Raw genomic sequence first — 20,426 nt, 5'->3', positions numbered from 1 at the left:
ATTTGGATACGGCCTACTTGGATTTATTGGATATATAACCATATTTGGATATGGTTATACATTTTATTGTTTAAACCAGAGGCAAAGGATCAGGAGGTGATTATTTATCTACAGATTGCTTTTTTTAAGAAAAATCTATTAAAGATGGATTTCTGCTTGTTCTCTATTTGTTTTGAGGTCCTGTTGGCTTCATTTTTCTATATTGCCTTGAGCAATGGTTCAGATTAGGAACCTTAACTTTGCCAGGCAGTCTGAACTTTTGAGAGCACTCTCCTGCGAAACGATTAGTGAGCACAACCTGTCCCAAAGCACCACCACACTGTTTTGTAAGGGTATTATTCACAGGGATTGTAAAAAATATCAAGATGGTCACCACATGCACGTTTGAAACTTTCCACTTTAAAACATTAAGATGCATTTTAAGAAACTTTAAATTGCAGAACTGGGGCTGTTTTCTTTTTGCAGTTCCTGGATGAGACCCACCATGGCACAAATGTGTCAACCTTCATTCCTGTTTGCAGCTTTTGCACTCTATATAGGTAAGCCACTGCTTTTTTTTCACCCAGGGGCCTCTACGCTAACTCGTTTCCAGTAAATTGTGGCCACATTTCACCAAAACAGCTGTTATAAAAATTATGGCATCTTCTTCCACATGGCTCCATCCCTTCCAGAGATTATTTATTTATAAAATTTATTGGGTGCCCATCTTACCACAGGGTAACTCTGGGAGGCTTAAATAAAAGACATACATACATACATACATACATACATACGTACGTACGTACATACATACATACATACATACATACATACATACATACATTAAAAACATAAAACCAACAAATGTTATAATCCAATTACAGATGGGCAGGGTGGGGGGAGGTGGGATCTGTTGTTAATCACTATGATGCTTCTGCATTGGGGCCCCAGGCAAACTGGCAGAGCTGTGTCTTTCAGGCCCTTACAAAAGGATAGGAGGGCTGGAGCCCACCTCACATCGGGAGGGGGGAGATGTTCTGCAGGGCAGGAGCAACAGCAGAGAAGGCCCTCCTCCTGGACAACCCCCCCCCCCTTCAGAATAATCAGGCTGACGGGACTGCAGCATGTCTTCTCCACCAGCATGAATAGGACAGACCAATCCCAGTGGGATGAATGGTCGCTCAAGTAGCCTCGGCCCGTGCCATGAAGGGCTTGCCATCACCAACACATTGAATTGCACCCAGAAGTAGAGATGTAGCCAATGCATTAAATCTTTAAATCTTCTCTGAAATATATCTGACCATTGCCTCATGCAGTTATACTCACTGCAAATTCTTGCAAGAAGGCAATTTTTCCAGGAAGAAGATATTAAGATGCACATCTACAGCTGCCTGTGTATTCTCCCCAAATGGCCTCCTCACTAAAGCTTTTAAATTTAAGGCAGTTCTTAGGCTAATGACAAAATGATTTGAATATTCAGAATTCCATTGTTTTTTGTTAGACTTTTGATTCACTTTGTGTCCATTTAGACTTTGTTCTGGACATTTATTCAAAGAATTTCTCATCAGCTTTCCCTAATGTAGATCCTTATAGGTGTGCTAAGATTGGCAATCCCACTAACCCAGCCTTCTAACTGGAGCCAGGAGTTTTCTCTCTTGAAGTCCTCATTTGTGTTGGGGACGGCTTGCCAATTTCCCGACTCTTTAACTGAGGCTCCAGGGCTGAGTTGGGCCCCTTCTGTTCAACACTGCTGGGGCTCTGCCACAGACTTCTCTGCCAAGCTCAAGTCTGTGAAGCCCTTTTAACCAGCCTTTCTTGCAAAGCTTCAAACTCTACAGAGGAGTAGTTTGTTTGCTTGTGTATACTGCTTTTTCACTGATGAATGGAATACAACATTTCTTGGGAATTTCTCATACATTTAAGCCACAAAAGAGTTGATGGCCATCTTGTCCTGTCCCCCCCCCAAACTCCTCCACCTGGTAGGTAGTACAACACATGGAAGTAAAAGGTTGCTGGCAAACAAACGGGATGGCATAAGTAGATTTCCTCTGTGTTTGGGCACATGTATTTGGGGAGAAGTGTGCAGTTCACAGGTAGAAGCTGAAGAGCTCATTTTTATTGTCTGACACGTCCTGTCGCAAGGCTCTGAACAGCAGTGTCCACTTGAAAGCTCTTCCTAGTTGGAGGAATGATGAACCAGGTGGTCTGAAGAGAGAAAGCCAAGGGCCCTTTCTAATGGTCTCCCTCTTCTTTTGCAGCCTTCTTCGTAGCCAGAGCGGAAGGTGCATCTGTAAGTATTTATTTATTTATTTTATTACATTTATATACCGCCCTTTCCCAAAGGACTCAGGGCGGTTTACAGGGTAATTAAAAAACCAAGATACAAAAGTTAAAAACAAATTTAAAAAAAAATTATATTTCTCCTGCATAAATAAAACCCCAGTTAAAATAAGATTAATCCTCAGCCTGGGCCAGAGAGCTCGAAGAGCCAGGTCTTCAGGCCCCGGCGGAATGAACGGAGGTCAGGGGCAGTCCTCAGCTCCACTGGCAGCTGGTTCCAAAGGGCAGGCGCCCCCACTGAAAGGCCCTATCCCTATCCGTCATGGAGGCCATGAACTCCCGAGCTAACTCAGACGACCCTCCCAGTGAAGGCAGGTTGAAGTCACCCAGAACTATAAGCCTGGGGAACTCCACCGCCAACCCTGAGAGAGTGTCGAGCAGCTCGGGCAGGGCTGTTGCCACACAGCTGGGCGCCAGGTATGTGAGCAACAAGCCCAACTGAGCCCGAAGACCACATCTCAAGAGGAGGGATTCACTCCCGGCCATCTGGACTATGGTGGCCTCCCGCTGGCATAGAGTCTCCCGGATAACCACCGCCACCCCACCACCCCTGCCCTGAGCCTGTGGCTGGTGTAGCACCTGGAAACCTGGAGGGCATAACTCGGTCAGAGGCACCCCTCCCTCCGAGCCCAACCAAGTCTCCGTAATGCATGTCCCTTTTGACACAGGGAAAGTGCTGTCCTGAAATTGCTGCCACAATCTGCAAGATAGCGGAGTGGGCATGGTGATTGGTCTTTTGCTGCAGCACCTTGCATATTTGTTTTCCTGTGGGTGCCTTGTCACGAAATAGTTGCTGGGCTTCAGATTTTGAGTTACTTTGTAATTGTCTTAAAGAAAAAAATGGCAAAAATTAACTTAGCTACCTGATGCTTTACTACTGAAGATTCCTGGCAGGGGTGTGAATCACAAAGGAGGAAACAGCTCAACAAGAAGAGAAATGGTAGGGAATGGATGCCAAAGATTTTTAAGCAAGGCTCCTATTTTTATAAGACTGGCAGTCTTCCTGGCAGTTGTAAAGACCTGAATTAGGTTTATGGCAGTGTTATGAATCTGCAGAAATAAAGGCTAGATTATTTTGTAAAAGTTAAGCTTCATGATTCTTTATCACAGTTTGCATTAAACACACCACGATTGCGAATTCACTGAAATTTGAAGGAGTCAACATTAATTGCAGTTTCTTCATTTTAGTGTCCCGCTGCCAGGATTAATGGTAAGTGATACATTGTGACATTTGACATTCTCCTAACAAGTATTTGTTTTTGGGGAGAAGCTTACTAATTTTTCTTTGTTCTTTTCTTACTTTCATTTTTGCAGTTTCTGAAGTTTGTGAAGATGTAGAGAGGTATTTTTATAAACCAATTAACCAATTCCTGATGCTGGGAAGATTCTGAACAAAAATGAAATTAGCATGAAAGGGTATTTCCTTGTCCACACTCAGGACTAGCATTCTATTTTACAAATCTTTGTTTTTGAGCTTTGAACAATATTTTAGTCTGCAAAAAATTAGTGTTTAATGCCATGTTGTCAAAAGATTTGTTTCTTGATTTCTATAGATCAAATGAGGAACAGTTGGGAATTCGAGTTGCTGCCAAGAATATGGCAGCTTGCAGAATGGAGCATAGTAGGGAAGCAAGGGATTAGCAGTAAGGAAGACAATATTTTTAGTGGATTTTTTGCAAATGAAATAGTAGAATGAAGGATGAGATAAATCCGTGATCTGCAATCCTGTAACTGGTTGGGCGTTGTGGCACTATACTCCCAGTGCATCTGGAAGGAGCTACACTTTGTTGGGGAATATCTGAACATCTTTCTGCCCTGTATCTTCCTTTCTGCTGATAACAAAACCTGTCAACAGGCATGATATCCCCATACGTAGAATAAAGGAAGACATGATTGTGGAAACGCTCTGAAAATGTAAGGGAAACTCAGTCTGGCTCCAAAAGGAGTATGAAAATGGAAACGGAGGATATTTTTTTCTAATCTGATATGGAACAATCAGATAACACAAAGTTAGTAATGGGAAAAAAGAACCCATCAAAACTTGAAAATTCTTTGGAAAATATGAACATTTTTTGCAGGATGGGGATTTTTAAGGCTGTGGGTGGGTAATATACCATGTCAGCTGCTGCAGAAATGGGCCTGCCTTATTGATGTGTGGAATTACAATGGTCTTCACTACATTCTTAGGAGCCTTTTCTGGCATTATCTCTCTGTGCCCGTCTTTTTTTCCCCTTTTCTTACAGCATGGATGTCAAAGTATCTGCCAACTTTACTCACCTCATTTGTGACAATGTAAGTTCCCCAAGTGCCTTATAACCTGACTGCAATCGATTAAGAAAAGGTTGGTCCAGGATTTTAATGAGAATGCTGCCTGTTCACAAGAGCATTGTGCTTTCAGGAAGCTCTTTCGAGATTTGTCAGATTCTCGATCCAGGGGTAAGGAGGGTGTGCTGGAGGATGGGTTTGCTGGTCTTTCATCAGCTACTAGAGGTCATGCCAGACTTGGCCAACCCAACCCAACACCTTCTCCAGTGCCTACTGGGGTGTCAGTTGCGGAAAATGGGACTATGTAGAGACTATTTAGAATACGGTGTCTCAAGCCCAAGTCATAAGGAGTCTAGTTGTTTTGAGTTTGGCATTTTCTCACTACTTTGGTGATTTGGGGGTCAAAATAGCAGTCATGACTGTGCAGTCAAAACTCGGCTCCTTTTCCAGGTGCATTACAAGATGAAGATGTCAGTCCTATGCACAGCCAGTGGCTAAAATCAAGCCAAGCCAGCCTCTGTTAAAGAAGTAAAAATAGAATTGCCACTTCAATGGCTGGAGGGATTCCATTAGGACAGCAGTCCCCAATTTTTCCAGCTTGGTGGCCTGGCGTGTGTGGGGGTGTTGTGTGAGTGGCAGACACACGTGCGTGCGCACAGCTCCATTTGTGCAAGTGGCACGCATGCGTACCCTCCATGTGCAAATGGAGCTTTGCACAGGAGTGGAGGATACTTGCCCTCACGCGCAATCCTCCGCTCAAGGGTCAGGCAGTTGTGTGAGTGGAGTTCGTGCTCGGGCTTCCCCGCTGCTTGTACGAGTGCAGCTTCACGTGTGCGTGCTTGCATTTCTCCCATGACCCGGTTTCAAACAGGCCACAGCTCGGTTGTGGACCGCAGCCTGGGGGTTGGGGACCCCTGTTTCAGGAAAAAGTCTGTCCAACTTCATTCATGTCCTTCGGGAGAAGGGCGGTATACAAATATAATAAAATAAAATAAAAAATAAATGTAGATTTCAGAAAATGAAAAGGACATCTGTTAATCCAACAATATTTTGCCAGGCAGCTAGAGTAAAAAGTTGGCTTTTGTGTTTAGTTCCCTGCCAATTTGCTGTTACTGTGTCATTTTTAAGCTATCTTTGGATACCAATACTAATACTAATACTAATACTAATCCTCTCTCCCTAGCTTCAGAATCTCAGTCATGCTAACAGTACCTTTATAATTCAAGCCTTGGACTTCACCCTGAGGGGAAAATATGACCTTCCACTAAATATAGTCAGAGTTCTTCTAAATCAAGTGAATGGGGAAGAGCTGATCAATGCACTGGAGGAATTTAACAAAAAGGTAAAAAAAACCTGTTAAATGGAAATACTTGCTGTCTTGTGATTGATGAAGTACTCTTGCTCTGCATTCATAACTACATCAAGTAAAGATAAAATGCCTGCATTGTGACAATATGTGATTATTGCTTATGGTGTGATAGGAGACGGCCAGTTTGGGTTGTGGCTAGAACCTTGGAGACCATGAGCTCCAGTCCACTTTAGGGATGAAGCCAACTGGATGACCCTGGCCCAGCCACTCAGTCCTACGAAGGAAAGCATGGCAACCCACATCCCAAAAACCTTGGCCAGAAAACTGCAGGACTTGTCCAGGCAGTTTCCAGGAATCAGTATGGACTTGAAGGCACAAAAAAGGAAAGGAAAAGGGAGGGGAAAGGGGAAAGCTAGGACTACCACTTGTAGGCATCTAATATATGGAAGTACTGTTTGGTTAAATGCTAGTTGACTGATAAGCTTCATTTTTGATACCCTCCAGATAATGTTGGATTACAGTTCACATAATTCTCAACCAAAATAATTTTCTCTCCCATACAAAAAGAATTGAATAATTAAGTGAATACTTAATTTACTGTGTGTAAGAAAAGAAAATGGACTATCTGAAAACTGCAAATGTAAAGTAGATGCATGTTTCAGTATCAGGCTTACAGTATTTGGAGAAAGGGCAGTTAGTCCTTTAGACCCAGAGATAGAGAAAGGGAGTTCAGGCAACTCCCAGAATTCACTCATAAATGAGAGCAGGAGTTATTTCATTCCCAAGATTCTGTATCCTACCTCCTCCTTTTTTTTCTTCTTTTTTGCATATGCTTTATTAGTTTATAATATACAATACAATGAAAATGCAAAAGCAAATAGCGGAAAAGATAGGGAAGGGAAAAGGGAATAGAAAAAGTGAGGGAAGGAAGAAAAAAGAAAAAAAGGCATTGACTTCCTTTGGTGCAGTAAAATAGAATTTCAACATCAGACTTCAACGTTTTACTTTTACAAAATAATATAAACTAGCCATTCCGATAACATCAAATCTATCTAATCGGTAAAACCCAAAATCTTTGGTAAAACATTCATCCTGATTACAGAATTTATGCCCAATAATGATAAATGCCTACCTCCTTATTTCTTGACACGGAGCCAAATTTTGCTTCCCATATCATGCTCTGCTGTTAGGGAAGCACTTACTAGTGAATGATGGGTAAAGAACCAATAAAGCTCCCTGGGTTTTATGGAACTGAGGACAGCCTTCTACAAATAGGCCGTATGGCTTGGGTCTAAGAGGAGTTTTCCTCCAACACATCTGGGAGGTTCAGAAAGCTTGGGAAGTTTTTTTTTATTGGCTCCATCCATCTTTACATTTATTCCTCACCCTCTGATATTTATGCTGGGATATTTCAGATGGGTCTGCTGGCCTGTGGGGTAGACCAGAGGTCCCCAACCTTTTGGACACCCGGGACCAGTGCCATGGAGAAAGGTTTTTTTGTGGACCAGAGGGGGTGTGATTTTGAATACTGCCTGCATCCTGAGGATGGAGCTTTGCTTGTTTGTGTAGCCCGCTTGTTGATATGCTGTGAACTGGTGGATGGGGGTTGGGGACCCCTGGGGTAGACAGTCCCATGTGTCTACCGCAAGGGGCAGATAAAGGGGGCCACCATTGTGCTGCTGCTTCTCACTATAAGCCAAGCTTCTGATCCCAGGCTCTCTTCCAGAGCTACTCACAACCTGAGCTAGACACCTACCTACTCCAACTGCCAAATTCTGAACCCCATGACTGCCACTTGTTTTTAAGGCTTGTAGGAGAAATGAGAAGGAAAAGGTGAAAGGCAGGTGTTAATTTAATTATTTTCCCTCTATTTATCTCACTTCTCCCTCATGTCACCTCTTTTGGGGATTGTCATGATGTGGGGACAATTTAGAGAACTTATGGCTGAAGAACTGCCTTCCCTACTTCTCTGGCAGTCTTTATGACCATTTGCCCAGGGGTCTTCCAAAAGCTGGAATAAGATGAATGTTCTTCATCCAGCAGTTAACAGGTAACAGTTAACAGATAGTTAGGCAGGATAACTGAGCAATGACCCACTCATAAATGAGCTGCTGCACCTGATTTGTGGGCACCTTCTGGGAGGCACACCCATGTAGTATACATCCACTATCGTATCTCCTCTCTCAAGGACAACAGTTGATGGGGATTTTTTTCCCCCGGCGGGTGACACAAAGGGACTGCTTTCGTAGAGTTGTCCCACATTAGATGCATGGGGACAGCACTGGCCCCTGAGTGGGACAGAACTGGCTTGGCAAGACCTGCCGGCAGATTTATTTATTTATTTATTTATTTATTTATTTATTTATTTATTTATTTAATTTATATACCGCCCTTCTCTCAAGAGACTCAGGGCGGTGAACAGGGCAATACATAAAAGTTAAATACAAAAATTAAAATTAAGATTATTAAAACATGATTAAACAATGCCCATAAATAATACAAATTTAAAATTGAAGTTATTAATAAAAATCCCAACCCGTCCCATCAGGCCAGGCCCGCTTGTTTAAAGAGATGGGTTTTAAGGTCGCGCCGGAAGGAGCGGAGATCGGGCGCCATCCGGAGCTCAACCGGAAGATGGTTCCATAAATCCGGTGCACCCACAGAGAACGCTCTCCCCCTGGGGGCCACCAGTCGGCACTCTTTGACCGGCGGCACCCTGAGGAGGCCCTCTCTGTGGGAGCGTACTGGGCGGAGGGAAGTTGACGCCGGCTGCAGGTGCTCCCCAAGGTATTCTGGACCCATGCCATGAAGGGCTTTGTAGGTCATTACCAACACCTTGAACCTCACCCGGAAGACAACTGGCAACCAATGCAGCTCGTGGAGCAAAGGTGTAACACGGGAGTATCGGGAAACTCCCAATACAACTCTCGCGGCTGCATTCTGTACCAGTTGGAGCCTCCGAGTGGTCTTCAAGGGTAGCCCCATCTAGAGAGCGTTGCAGTAATCAAGACGAGAGGTCACGAGCGCATGAGTGACCGTGCGCAAGGCATCCCGGTCTAGACAGGGCCGCAACTGGCGCACCAGGCGAACCTGGGCGAACGCCCCCCTAGTCACAGCTACAATATGATCTTCTAAAGAGAGTTGTGAATCTAGGAGGACTCCCAAGTTGCGAGCCCTATCTACAGGAGATAATGACTCACCCCCCATAATGAGGGGTGGGATATCCTGAATGTCCCGAGATGCCGGTATGCACAGCCACTCCATCTTGTCAGGGTTGAGACGAAGCCTGTTCCTCCCCATCCAGACCCGGACCGCCTCCAGGCACCGGGACATCACGTCGAGGGCATCACTGGGGTGGTTTGGGGTCGAAATGAATAGTTGGGTATCATCAGCATACTGATGATACCCAACTCCAAAACCACGAATGATCTCACCCAGCGGTTTCATATAGATGTTAAACAGAAGGGGCGAGAGGACCGACCCCTGAGGGACTCCACAAGCGAGAGGCCTCGCGGTCGACCTCTGCCCCCCTGCCAACACCGACTGCGAGCGTCCCAGGAGATAGGAGGAGAACCACTGAAAGACCGTGCCTCCCACTCCCAATCCCCTGAGACGCCGCAGCAAGATACCATGGTCGATGGTATCGAAAGCCGCTGAGAGGTCTAATAGGACTAGAACAGAGGAGTATCCTCTGTCCCGAGCCCTCCAGAGATCATTCACCAGCGCGACCAATGCCGTCTCCGTGCTGTACCCGGGTCTGAAGCCCGATTGGTACGGGTCTAGATAATCCGCTTCATCCAGGACCAGAGGGAGCTGATGCGCCACCACACTCTCAACAACCTTCGCAAGAAAGCGAAGGTTGGAGACCGGACGAAAGTTATTCAAAACAGCCGGGTCCAAGGCAGGCTTCTTGAGGAGAGGTCTCACCACCGCCTCTTTCAAGGCGGCGGGAAAACTACCCTCACTCAAAGAAGCAGATATAACCTCCTGGAACCACCCTCGTGTCCCCTCCCGGGCTGCATAAACCAGCCAGGAAGGGCACGGGTCCAATAAACATGTGGTGGAGCTCAGCCTCCCCATGATCCTGTCCACTTCCTCCGGAGTCACAGGATCGAACTCCTCCCAGGTGACATTGACAAGATCGCTCGTGTCCTGATCGTCCGATACTGCCCAGTCGGAGTCCAAACCGGTCCGAATCCGAGCGATTTTGTCCGACAGATGTTGACTAAATTCCTCAGCACGCCCCTGCAAGGGTTCCTCACTAACCTCCTGGTTAAGGAGGGAGCGGGTCACCCTAAACAGGGCGGCCGGGCGATTATCTGCGGACGCGATGAGGGCAGCGTAGTAGTTAGATCTCGCTACCCTCATCGCTGCGAGATAAGACCTAATATGGGTTCTTAGTCGCAATCGGTCGGATTCAGATCGGCTGGACCTCCAAACGCTCTCTAGGCCCCGTCTCCGACGCTTCATCTCCCGGAGCTCCGCAGAGAACCATGGAGCCCATTGGGATCTGCGCCGGGTCAGGGGCCACAAGGGTACAACTCGGTCAAGTGCCTCCGTGGCCGTCCTTTCCCAGGCTTCCACTAAGGCATCTGCCGAGCTGTGAGCTGAGGAGGCAGGTGGGGACCCCAGCGCTGCCTGAAACCTCTCAGGGTCCATTAAGCGCCTGGGGCGGAACCATCTAGTTGGCTCAGCAACCCCACGGTGGGGAGTGGCAAAACGGAAGACCAGCCGCAGGAGATGATGATCGGTCCATGACAGGGGCATAACAATTGGGGAGCCCCCACCAAGATCATCTAACCACCGACCAGATAAGAAAACCAAGTCAAGGGTGTGGCCTCCCTCATGGGTCGGTCCATGAATTACCTGCGTCAGGTCCATGGCCGTCATGGAAGCCATGAACTCCCGAGCTAACTCAGATGCTCCTCCCAGGGATGGTAGATTGAAGTCTCCCAGAACCATAAGTTTGGGAAACTCAATCACCAGCCCTGAGAGGATATCGAGAAGCTCAGGCAGGGCTGCTGCTACTGGACTAGGCGAGAGGTACGCGAGCAGCAAGCCCAACTGCGCCCTAGGACCAAACCTCAATAAGAGAGATTCACACCCGACTATCTGAGGAACGGTGGCCTCCTGCGGACATAAGGTCTCCCTCATAACCACAGCCACTCCCCCACCCCTACCCTGAGTCCGAGACCGGTGTAGCACCCGGAAGCCTGGTGGGCAAAGATCAACCAGGGGGATACCACCCTCTGGGCCCAACCAGGTTTCCGTGATGCAAGCCAGGTCCGCTTGCTCACCCTCGACTAGATCCCGGACGAGGGGAGCCTTATTAGCAACGGACCTGGCATTCAAGTACACCAGTCGGAGCTCAGGTGGCTGCACATCCCTGCTCCCAGAACCTTGGGTCGAAGGCAGAGGGTCGGAGCACCTCACCGCTTGTAGGTAGCGGAGAGGCCCTCCCGGAGACCGATACGGCCCTCTGATCTTACACCTGCTGCCATTCCCTATCGTCGTGGGAATTGGCAATCCCACGACCCGCTCCGGAGCTCCAGAGATGACCGACCCCGGCTCCCCCTCAACGCGATCTATCCTAGGCCTGGTCTGAACAGCAGTTGGCGGATTGCCCCCCCTCTCCAACCAACCACAACCCTCCCCCCTCCCTAACCCTACAAAAAATTTGGCTAAAAAAGTAATCAGGGGCCTCTTATTAAATTTATATCTTAGGCCCCTGTTTCTGCCCGGCCATCTCTCAGGGTCCCAACAGTCGGACCCGTCATCAAGAGGTAGATTAAAAGGTAAGGCGGGTCGCTCCCAGGATGGGGGGGCACCCCTGAGAGCGAGTAAAACCGTGCTGGAGTACCTCAAAGCCATGGTAAAATTGGGTAATACAGCAAAAACAGACCCAGATCGAATAAATAAAAAGGGAGGATCTTAAAAATGGAAGGAGAGTATCCAGACTGCAAACCCAGCTCTTCTGCCACTAGAGCTGGGTAACCCCGGGACAATCCCCGTTCTTTCACAACGGTCAGAACCGGGGAGCAGCCTGAGATATACAGCCGGGGAGAGAGATACCGCCTAGAGCTCTCACCTCTAAGACGGAATAGATGGAACTCTTAACTCTTAACCACTCTCTCACAGTGGTTATACACCCGGCGCCTTCCACAGCCCAGGGGGAAAGGAAAAAGGGAAAAGATTTGCGACTGCCTCAAGGCACTTTTACGTATCATGGCTGGGAGGAAGGCCTCCTCGATTCCCTAGCCCTGATGTTCGGGATCTTAAACTATTCACAACGTTCTCTGATATCATTGTTCACTAACACTCTGTCCCCACCAGTGTGTGTGTTGCTTGCTCCATTTTTCCCTCGGGCTTCAATTTCTCTGCAACTCTCATGTCTCCTCGCCAGACTGTGAACTCTTCCCTAATTTCCAATCAAGCGAAAGCTGCCATAATGCGAGCTTTGTGGGACGAGAAGCTAAGAAACGAAGAGCGCTTCAACGAGACCACCTTTGTGACGTCCTGGTTCCAGAAAAGACTTCGCCCTTTTATCTCCGCCATTTCACCAGAGATACTCCAGTGTCTTCACAATGAGACGATGCAGTGTGAGCAATACCAGGCGATGTATGTAGTGGGACTATTAACCTTTTCTTCAGTCATGACTGCATTTTGCAGTGCTGTTGAGTTATTCCCGGGATTGCATAACACCCTGCTAGCATGTCTACCAGAGAGGAATACTGTCAATGCTCAATCTTCAATTATTTTGAAATTTTGATTTTCCTACAGCCAGAAAATAGTTGACTGAATATTAGGTGTATAGAAATATTTATATGCAAATGTTTCATTTTAGCCTCACCATTGACTCTCTAACTCTACAAAGACAGTGTTGAATTACACGTGTGGGTGCAGTAGTTTTCATAACAACTTGGATTAGTTCAGGCCATATGTCCATTTGTCTCATTTATCCATTTAGTAAAGAGTTGATTAATTTGGAGAACTTTCACTTATGTGCAATTTAGCTCCTAAGATATTACAGTGCTTGTGGGGGAATTCTAAGAATTGGAATTCACATATCTGAAACTCTCACTCAAGGTCATGAAGCTGGGCTTTAATCTGTGTTGAATATTTTTGTGGTGTTCTCCAGAACATCTTCAAGTGATCTTTCTATCCCTTACTATCAAGCCTGTTTAACAAGAATTGTATTGAGAGATGATCCTGCAAAATCAAGCATTCAGAAATTAGCAATAATGCTTCTCTCATTTGAATTCTGTATTTTGTTATGTATACTCTATAAACAGAGGGGGATATTAGGGAGGGTATTAAATAAGATTGAAGCAGTAGGCGTGAGCTTAAATGGACTCCAGAAGATGGTAGAGGACAGGAAAGCCTGGAGGAACGTTGTCCATAGGGTCGCGATGGGTCGGACACGACTTCGCAACTAACAACAACAAAAATTAAATAAGATAATCAAGACGTCTCCTCTGGGACCTCTAACTCAGCCGTTGCCCACCCAATAGCTCATAGGTAGGTGTCTTTGTTGCAAGTTATAGGTGACCTATAGAATAGCTGCTTTGCCCTGATTTGATCGGCCTTTGTTTTAGATATATAGGTACTACCTGTTTCTGGTAGTAGAATTGACAACTATCATATTAATTTTCTGACAAGTATAAATGATCCAGTGGTTTTTCATTATATTATTACTGTTACTGTTGAAATTTTTCTCTTGCTCTTTCTTCCAATGCAGAGAGGATTGACCCTGCAGTAAGAAAGAAGCTTTTTTCCTTTGCTAGCTCTTCTAATTCGGAGGGCTGTTAAGATTTGTTTGGAATTTGAGGAGCAAAACTGCAAGGAGACTGGTTTATTTTGGTGCTTAAAGACTTCATTTCCCTCCCCCCCATATTTTGAGGGATTTAGAGCCCAATTTGAAATGGTTAGGCATTGCTCTTTAAAATTAAGGTGGACACCTTAGCTGAAGCTTCTCCAAGCTGGTGCCCTCAGGATCTTTTGGGAGTGTGGCTCCCAGAATTCCCAGCCAACGTGGCTTCATCAAGTTGGGGGAAGGCTAGTCCTACGAAACAGTAAATGTTTAACTTTGCCGCAGAAGATTTTTTTTTCTTCCTCTTTATCCTCGTCTTTATCTTTCTATCCATCCTTTCTCTTTTGCAAAACATACTTCTGTTTCTCAGTGTTAAAGGATTAGATGCAGAATTTATGAAGATGAATCATCACATCCAGTATGAAGTTTTCTATTCATTCCAACTTCCTTATTTAAGGGGATTGAATGCTAGTGGTAAGAGAACAATTGTATATGTCTAATGTTGCCTCTTGCTGGCTTATCTGAAATATACCGCAATGTAGTCACTAGGGCAGGGGTGTCAAACTCAATTTCATTGAGGGCCGCATCAGCATTGCGGTTGCCCTCAGGGGGCCGGGTGGGTGTGGCCTGGGTGGGCATGGCCTACTGGGTGGGCGTGGCTAGAGTGCGTATGGCCTACTAGGTGGGCGTGGCCAGCTCTACATCATTCGCATCAAGGGTGCCTATGGGGGCCTGGGCAGGAGTGGGACAGATCTGAGGGTCTCCGGCAGGAGGAGGGTCTCTGGGCCAGGGCCAAGGCAGTGGGGGCCGTTCCCTCACTACTTCCAGGATGGCTTTGCGGGCCGGATGAAACCACTTTGCGGGCCGGATCCGGCCCCCGGGCCTTGTGTTTGACATGTCTGTACTAGGGTGTGCCAAATGATGAATGAATGAACCTTTATTGTCAAAGTACAACCATGTATACATTGAGATTGGCTGAGCCTCCCTTCGTGCCTCCACCCCCAACTTACAGTGACACAAACCCTCCATCTTATTACACCATGTGAGCTAATTGCACAACGCACCGGCCTCGCAAGTCGATCATGCATAAAGTTTATAAAATTATTTCCCATTCAAAAGCCTAATAGCCCACGGATAAAACCTGTTCTTCATCCTGTTGGTACGGCTGGCTATACTCCTATATCTCCTACCCGATGGTAGGAGAGTAGATACGTCCAGGTGTGAGTCATCCCTGAGAATTTTCCTCACTCTTCCAAGGCAGCGAGCCCTGGCGATGGTCATCCAGTGATGTCAGGGGACAGCCCACAATGTCTTGTGCTGTGCTCACCACCCTCTGTAATGCTTTCCTATCTGTGGCTGTCAGACCAGCATACCAAACCACAATACTGTACAGTACGAGAAGACGCTCTCTATAGTAGACCGGTAAAAGAGAGAGTGTCCTCTCATACTGTATTGCCCCTTTGGACACCTCCACAGAATAAACATGACAGTCCAGGCTTGTCTTGCCATACGCTGGCTGGATTCACTCAAAATGTTTAAATCGGTTTAATCAGACCCATTCCTATAATGTGCTCTACCCTAATACATCACACTAAGGAAATTTGATTTCACACAATTCACTAAGCCACAAACTGCCAAACTGATGCAAACCCAGCCATTGTTGTTTAAAATATTCCATGAAATGAATGGGCTGATGAGCTCCCCAACTTCATGCCCTCTAGATGTGTTGGACTGCAAACAGAAGCCCATCCTCAGTAACCTATGTTGACTTGGGGATAACTGAATTTCTGAGCAATAAATTTGAAAATGATTTTGCCTTTTAGGTATTTTAACTTTTGTTAAATTTGCTTCCTTTACCCCCCCCCCCCTGCCCTCTCCTCCCGTAAGGACCTGCCTCAGTTAAACCTCCCAAGAAAGCAGAACTCTTGAAACTTGCATCATTTCAACTGGAACTTTTATTGGGAGATGCTGACAACAGGAATGTAAGGCAGGATCTGAGGTGTTCCTACGTGGAAGAGTTGAAATCCAAACCCCACCCCAACTGTCCATCAAACAGAGCCAATCCAAAGGTGTCAAATTGTTGTGGGAAAGAACTGATAAGGCGCCGCGGCTTCTTCCCTCCGCCTGGAGATAGGGCAGATGCCCGGAGGCAGATTCCATTCTCATCCCGAGAAAGAGATACTTCAAAGAGGAAAGAACAAAGCAAAGGAAATACACTGTAGGACACCCATAGGCCCCCTCCCCCTACTGGAATGGCAGAACTCCCCAAAAGGGAAGAAGGGAATTGGCAAAAGAGGGGAAAGGGGTTCTGACATCCCCTTTTACTATATAATAACAATAGTGGAGAATTTAACATTAGGTTGTTAACTTAAGATTGAAACCATTATCATATAACTAATATTTTGATGTGAATTGCAGCAGTTTATTTATTATTTATTTAATTCCATTTATATCCCGCCCTTCTCCGAAGACTCAGGGCTTAGCAGTAGCCTTCATTCTATGTATATGCCTGCTTATTAGGGCTTTCACACACACCCCAAGGGGCATTATTACAAAGTCAGCTTAATTGCCCCCAACAATCTGGGTCCTCATTTTACCTACCTCGGAAGGATGGAAGGCTGAGTCAACCTTGAGCCTTTTGTTAATGTTATGTTTACCTTTGGATGAAAAAAAAATCCAAATAATTTTATGTTTCTAATATTATCATCCCAAGTTATAATCAATATTGATACATTTTTTCTTTTAGCACATTAAGCTGTCTTAATAATATAACGTTAATAACCACTAATCACCATACTGAAATGGTACAACGTCACAAGATTTATGATAATATATTAAAAAGGGAAAAATAAAATTCAGGAGAAGGGAAAAGGGACAGAGAAAGAAAAGAAAGTATTCAGTTGGAGAAAGCTGGTACAGGGATCTTTAAAATGCAAGACTTTGTATTTCCACACCATTCCAGTTCTTTCAGAGCTTCTTGTTTATGAGCCTAATCTTATTCCCAACTGTTTAACTGCAGGATCAGCTTGCACAAAGGACCTCAACAGCACCTCATGGCTATTGGTGAATTTTGCACGTTTCAGTCAATATGCCAAGTATGAAGAGTTTCTTTCTCTGAATTCCAGGTTCAGCGGTGTAAGTAATTGATTCAGGGAGGGGTATTAAATACTTCTTGGCTAGTTAAGTTTTCTAAATCTTACTGTATTGGATCAGCTCTCATTTGTACCAAACATTTCCTTGCTTTTGCATGTTGTTGCATTGCTTTTGGTGATATTTATAGATGTTTATTTCATATTATTGTGTTATTTTATAAGACAACTAAGATCTGTAATAAAGACGTATTGAAAACAATGTTTGTAGGGAAGAGAATTAAAACGATGACCTGGTCTATCTGCACATGGTCTCTGACCTCAGAGGTACATTGTTTCTAAGGAGCAGTTGGTGATGGAGGGGGACAGGAGAGTTACCTAGGAGCTTCCCACAGGAATCTGGGTGAAAGAAGCTGAACTTCATGGAACTTAGTCTCATCTGACAATTCTTAGAAAAATTACTCCTTACTTCGTAGATCTGATAATGTTCAGGGTATAGGAAAACCCAGTGCTTTTTTTGTAAAAGAAAAAGGTGCCGGAACTCACACATGTCATACAACCCGCCTTGCCTACCCTACAATGTTCCATCCAAAAAAGGTGCCAGAACTCCGTTCTGAGCGTTCTATGAGAAAAAAAGCCCTGGGAAAACCTATTCAGTTTGGTTATGGCCTCTAGCAATCTGAAATGTGATGTGATCCATTAGTTGTTGTTTCTTGGAGATTGCAAGGGACTGTAGCATAGTAGAATGCATTTAGGACCAGTCCCAGAAATTCTCAGTTTTTTTGTAGGAGGAGATGGATTGTAGTTTAACAAATAGGAGAAATTTTTATGGCCAGGACTCTGATGATAAGAAGACAAAAACCAAATGCACAAGCAATGATGATAGAACATTTCTTCCATTCTCAAGATAAATCAGAATTTCTTTCAAATCCACTGGTGCCATTTTTATGGCATGACATGGAGAGTTTGACATTGCTGACTTCCAGGATGTTTTTCCAACATCCCAGTGTAACCTATAGTAGCACTTTCCTGTTGGTTTCCTTTCCAAGGACAGATCAACCGACTCTCCTTATCTTTCTAAATCAGCCAATCAGTTGCTGAGGACCAGCATCAAAGATTCCCAACATGAACTTAGGGAACAGTTCATTATGAACATTATATTCAATCCGCATTAGTAGAACATGGGTCGTTTGTTGGTTGAATAAGAAAAACAAGCCCTTTATCAGTCCTTCTTCGGGTCGTTACTGGAACCCATTACCTCACATGGCTGAACTTATTCTTCTACAGGACTAGTGCCTGTATTAGACACTCATCTGGTTTTCTTGTCCAGTGTTCTGAAAAGCACCAACCGGTTGAATCTGTTTTTTTTTTTCAGTTTCCCACAATGCCTCCAAAGCACCCTGGATTTCAATGAGAAATTAGAATAGCAATTCTTAACTACATTAGCACATTAAAAATTCCACATTAACTACCAGCATTGGTGGTTGCTCCCAGATATGACTGTCAAGATGTACTCAGTTCTAGAATTAACCTCAGAAAAAATATAGATGCATAGAATAACTTCAGTTATTGCCCTCGCCTTCTCTCCCTCCGGTTCTGATCAAGGCAGATTTAGGACTGAAAAAAGGATTGCCTTAGGCATTACCTAAGTTATGATATAATTATATATCTATGAAGGATTGTTCCTAAATTTATTGATACTGGTCAGTCCTGAGCATTTGCTGGTCCTGGGCATCTGTGCTGACACTACATTATTGCACTGTTCCTACCCATGTATTCTAACTTTGGAACACCACAACAAACATCCTGTCTTTGACTCACTCTCTTCTTACATTATTTTCTGAACATGTTGCATGAACGTTTTTTTCAACACATCTTTATTAAAGGTCCTTTAGTTCTCTTATAAAAGAACACAAATATGTACGATGTGAGTTCAGATATGCTTCTGCTATGGCTTACTGAGCTAAGTACTATGGCTTAAGCAGTATGCTATAATTTACAAACCCAAATCTTGTTTGCATATTTTTCTATGTTTCTCTTCCCAAACAAAACAAAACGGTTTAACACAATGTGATAATTTGGCCTCTGTTGTATGAATAAATGCATTATGTCCCACTGGGAAAAAAGCATAGGAGCCAAAGGTAACGATAACATGAACATGAGCAACAGAATGTGGGTTTGGAGGAAAGGGTAGACAAAAGGACAGACAATCTGGTTTAGTATAAATAGACATGCACGTACCTTTTAAAAAAGTGAAAAATGATGTGTGGGGGGGGGAAGCTGATCAACAAAACGTTTTCATTGTTATTCCCACCAGGATGCTAGTGAGTGCTATTTCAAGAACTGGTGAAGCTAACAACATTTATTCTACTTTTCATTCTCTACCTTCTAATGCAGGGTATCATCCCTCCACCTGCATAAAAAACAAGAAGGTATTTTATATACAGCTCACAGAAGTCTTTCTTTCTGTGAGTTATTTTGCTCTATTTCCATCACAAATCAAAATGGAAATAGGTTGGCTTCTTTTATGAGTAGTCTAGAAAGGAATAGCTGTACCGTCCACCATCAGTAGGAACACTTCCATTTTCAGATAGCCATGGCATCTCATCCTTCCTCTGGCCATATGTCTGTGGAGCTTCTCAATCATCCAGGTCGTGGATGAGAAGCAAAACATTTTCAAGGAAGAAACCAAGAAAATCCAATTGCCTTTTGAAAAGCCCTCGGGACTACTCTGGCCGTGCTGATTCCGTTGCAGATCATAGAATAAATGTGCATTGAATTCAATCTTCAGTGAAATCTTTATGTGAAACTTGGTCAACTCATTAAAAGTGAACTTTACTGAATATAGATCTGTCTTATTTGTGGATCAGTTGTGCCATGAAAATATTTCATAAGTTTAGGGTTTCTCTATAAATAAAGAAGTGGAATATGGGAGCATTTTTTTTAAAAAAAAAAGATGGACTAGAAATATTTGAATATATACGGTAGATTAAAAAGCTGTAGTTTTATTGCAGTTCTCATCTTTCCAGTGACTTGCCTGTTTTCCTTCTTAGTTGGTTGTTCTCAAGAAATTAACAGTCAGGCAACTTGCACAATTTTCTGCCACTGATGGAGCTCTGAAGACATCTAAAGATGTTGCGAGTGTGATGCATCTCATCACCACCACTACACTGACAGAATACATTGACGAATTCAGCAGACAGGTATGACAGCAGATCAGGCTGCGTTACATTTTGTGAAGTGTTTGCAACCATCAAGGCTGCATTTAATTATGTTGATTTTGCTATTCCCTCAAACCACAAACTATTGTTTCATTCACCTACATAGTTTCATATACTTTATTTATTTAATGTGTATGTAACCTGTTTATTTTTACAAATAACAAGCATTTTCTACAAACCTTCCTCCTATTTTCTTACAGCAACAATCCTGTGGGGTAGGTTGGGCTGAGAGAGACTGACTGGCCCAAAATCATACTTAGAGTCCACATAATATGGATCTCATGCATTAATTTTAGTAAACTTTCTAAAATAATGTATCATTCATGTTCTCTGGACATATTGGAAAGCTAGCTTTTCCATCTTGGAGTCTTGATTCAGGTATAAAATATATCCTTTTTAAAGAAAAAAATGTG

This window comes from Vipera ursinii (assembly GCF_947247035.1).
Source record: "Vipera ursinii genome assembly, chromosome: 13".
In the NCBI taxonomy this organism is placed as follows: Eukaryota; Metazoa; Chordata; class Lepidosauria; order Squamata; family Viperidae; genus Vipera; species Vipera ursinii.
This window is presented reverse-complemented; position numbering follows the sequence as displayed.